Source organism: Rutidosis leptorrhynchoides, chromosome 5 (assembly GCF_046630445.1).
Source record: "Rutidosis leptorrhynchoides isolate AG116_Rl617_1_P2 chromosome 5, CSIRO_AGI_Rlap_v1, whole genome shotgun sequence".
NCBI lineage: Eukaryota > Viridiplantae > Streptophyta > Magnoliopsida > Asterales > Asteraceae > Rutidosis > Rutidosis leptorrhynchoides.
In genome coordinates, this window is record NC_092337.1 from 417,548,798 (window position 1) to 417,553,016 (window position 4,219).

Below are 4,219 nucleotides of genomic sequence, written 5' to 3' on the forward strand. Positions count from 1 at the left end.
AGATGTTTGTACTCATTGGATTTATGAAATCTTTTCTTGAAAATGTTAGGTTATCATTGTCAGAACTTGACTTTATTACAGCTGTTCATGGATCTTACTTTTTGTGTTTTGTTACTTTTGCTTCTCGCCTAGGACTTTACTAAGACATATTACATACTTGCAGCAGAAAGCATATTAAACATTCAGTTTTTTCCCAGGTTTAGTGTATATACTAAGACATCAATGGCTTTACGTACTTAAGACGGTCAATTACTGTGTTTAAGACGGTCAATTGAGGGTCGGCAAAAATCTTAAATATATATCATTATCATTATCATTATGAACTGCATAAACAGATTTAAAGGTTTGCTTAATGCATTGTCTAGTTTTCTACAAGACAAAAATCAAGCTCATCTTCAAGATGAATATTTTCATCTAAATGCATGCCTTCCTGAGTATTAACTTAGGAGACTTGATGCATTAACAGTACAGTTTTGGGCGACATTCGACCCATTTGACCCATTTATTATTAGTACAATTTTTTAAATTTAATCAATCTATCTCGTAAGGGTTAAAACATATTACATACTTGCAGCAGAAAGCATATTAAACATTCAGTTTTTTCCGAGGTTTAGTGTATATACTATGGCTTTACGTACTTAAGACGGTCAATTACCGTGTTTAAGACGGTCAATTGAGGGTCGGCAAAAATCTTAAATATATATCATTATCATTATGAACTGCATAAACAGACTTAAAGGTTTGCTTAATGCATTGTCTAGTTTTCTACAAGACAAAAATCAAGCTCATCTTCAAGATGAATATTTTCATCTAAATGCATGCCTTCCTGAGTATTAACTTAGGAGACTTGATGCATTAACAGTACAGTTTTGGGCGACATTCGACCCATTTGACCCGTTTATTATTAGTACAATTTTTTAAATTTAATCAATCTATCTCGTAAGGGTTAAAACATAAAAATGACCCACAAATAAATAAATGGGTCTTGTCTGCTTTAATCAGCACTAACAAAGTCTGTAGATTTGAAACTGACTGCTGAACTTAAGACACTTGACTGAAATTAGCTGGTGATGGAGATGAAGCAAAAACGACTCAATATCCGGTCTAACTTTACGTGTTAGCTCTGCACAAAAAGAGAGTACTTCGCAAAGCCGAAAGCCTCATCATCCGGCCAAAGTTGGGCACTCCCAGATCCATAACCTAAAGAAGAAACATCCGATTTTACACCAAACATTCCAGTTTGCTGGTAATCAGAATCAATATAACAAATCGTGCATGCTGCAGAAGTCATATGGTATTGATTTACCGAAATTTGAACCGACGCTAATACCAACTAACCCCAAATCAGCTAGTTTACTAACGAAGCTACGGTCAAGTCAAATTTTTAGCCAGTTTGACGTCGCAGGACACAATCTGCTTGGGAGTTGGTTCAATGGAGTAAAAGCAATCCACTGCAATCTCAGATGCTATTCTGAACCTTACGTTACCATGAAAGTGGTGGAATTATGTTCTTTCCTATATAACCATCTTCTAAGCTTCCGCCGTATGAAACATGCTTCAACTTTTTGTTATAACCGTGATCTCCCTTGAGCACATCAGGTCGAAGAACTTAAAAAGTAACAGTTATAAATATTTGGTTGCTTCTTCAGTTCCTTCAACGGTGAAACACCAACAATGCCCAATCCTGCCATCGGCAGGGCAATATCTTTAAAGTTATACCTTCTACATCGGCAGGGCTATACCCATATTGTCACCATGAACAGGCTACCAGTAATCTTTGCAAGAGCATAAACCATCATTAAAACAATGAAATCTGTTGTTATCCCTCACAATTATCTCTCTTTTCTCCAACTTTGAGATGATCTTCATAGCATCATGACAATCCCAACATATCCTTAAATTTTTCACAATTCTAATAACAGTCACTAACAATAATAGCAAAAGAAACAGCTAACTTCTCACTATGAGTCCCCACCATTTCTTCCTTTTCTTCATCTTCAACATCTCTAAAACCACTCTCCTTATCAACTACATAACCAGCCATCCTCATTTTCTTTCTTAATTCCCCCAATATTTCATATATATCATTCGATCGTTCATGTGACATGTCACCTACTATAAATTTATGTAATTTTCCATTAAACTCAACCCAACTCCATCCAGTAGTTTTCTTGACACCCGCTAATTTCATTTCACCTCTAATTCTCTCAACATCACCCCATTTCCCCAACGATGCGTACATATTCGAAAGCAAAACGTAATTCCCGGAATTTTCGGGTTCGATTTTGAGAAGCTCCCTAGCTGCAAACTCCCCGATGTCAACCCTTTTACGAATTCGACTAGCGTTTAAAAGTGAACTATAGACACCTGCATGTGGAGCCATGGGCATGTTTGCAATCAAATTCTTGGCTTCATCAAGCTGACCCACTCGACCTAATAAGTCAACCATACATGCATAATGATCCACGTCTGGGTTACTAATCGATTCAAATACCCGTCTACCTTGTTCTAATATAAGTTATTCTATCAGGTTGAAAACCATGTTCTTTCATCTTCCATAACAAATCAACGGCCGAAAAGCCATCACCATGAGCTGCACACCCAGTAATTAATGTGTTAAAGGAAATTACATCTTTCGTCTCCATATTATAAAAGATCCTTTCGGAGTCTCGGATGTTTCCGCATTTGGAATACATAAAGATTACAGCGTTGTAACCTGAAACGCTTAATGTGATTTGATTTTCATCTATGAACTTTAAAGCCCATTTTCCTAACTCCAAAGCTCCCAAATGACCACACGCAGATATCACACTCACCATAGTAACTTCATCTAGTTTAACATCTTTCGAATTTTCCATCTCTTTAAAAACCTCAATCGCCATCGTTGATTCACCATTTTGTGCGTAGCCCGCGATCAATGAATTCCATGAAACCACATTCTTCGTTGGCATCTTATCAAAAAGTATTCTAGCGGAGCTCAAATCACCTACATGTGCATACGCAGATATCATTGCGTTCCACGCAACAACATTTTTAAACATACCCAATTCATCAAATATGTTCCTAGCAGCCACAAGATCCCCACATTTTGCATACATGTCGAGTAACGCAGTTTTAACAAACCTGTTCAGTTTAACACTCTTCTCCTCACTGATCATCTTCACGAGTGAATTCGCAAGTTTAGGATCACCTCGTGTAGAACACGATGAAATAACAGCGACCCATGTTGTTTCATTAGGTTGAACACCACCAACACTACACATCTTTTTAAACAATTCTAATGTTTCTTCTACATATTCATTCTGGGAATACCCTGATAACATTGCGTTCCAAGAAACAACGTTTTTCACAGGCATCAGATCAAAATATCTCCTTGCAGTAACCAAATCTCGTGCTTTAGAATAACATGTAACCATTGCAGTCCAAGTAATCACATTTCTCTTAGGCATCAAATTAAACAACTTTTCAGCTTCAACATCATTACCATTTCTCCAATAACCAGAAATCATCGAATTCCAATCAGCTACCTTTCTGTCAGACATTTCATCGAACACTTTGCGTGCAAACTCAACAAACCCGTACCTAGCATACATATCCATAACAGCATTACGCACATAACAATCACATTCATGTCCCATTTTCAATACATGACAATGCAACTCAACCGCTATTTGACAGCAAGATTTTATCAGAATCGGATAAGCAAATGCATCAGGAATGATACGTGATACCTGCATTGAATGAAAGAGGGAGATGACGTCATTATCAGCTCCCAGTTGGGAGTAAAACTTGAGCATGTTGGTGTATACATATACGTTGGGTTGGTGTACGGAATCAAATATGAAGCGGGTGTATAAAGGTGGTGCACGGAGGCGCGTGCAGTGAGTGATGAGGAGTGAAATCCAGTAGTTATGGTGATGCAATGAGTAGTGAATGATTTGTGCATGGAGTTGTGATAAGTGTTTGAAACTGGATATTGCTATTTGTGCAATTACGTTCAAGTGTGACATTAAAAGCTACCGTTTGTTACATGTAATCATGTTAAAATACAATGCAAATTTGGTATTATAAAATAATATGGAATTAGTAGATGTATATATGTAAAATATCTAGATATTAATATGCATAAGAAAAAATCTAGATATTAGAATATGAAGAAAAAAAAAATCTAGAAATTGAAATGTAAAAAAAAAAAAAAAAAAAAAAATCTAGATATTTG

At 36.4% G+C, this 4,219-nt stretch overlaps 1 pseudogene; it reads right to left on the reverse strand.

Moving 5' to 3' along the window:
• Positions 1-715: 715 nt before the first annotated feature.
• On the reverse strand, positions 716-4,010 carry LOC139847966 (pentatricopeptide repeat-containing protein At1g14470-like; annotated as a pseudogene).
• Positions 4,011-4,219: the final 209 nt, after the last annotated feature.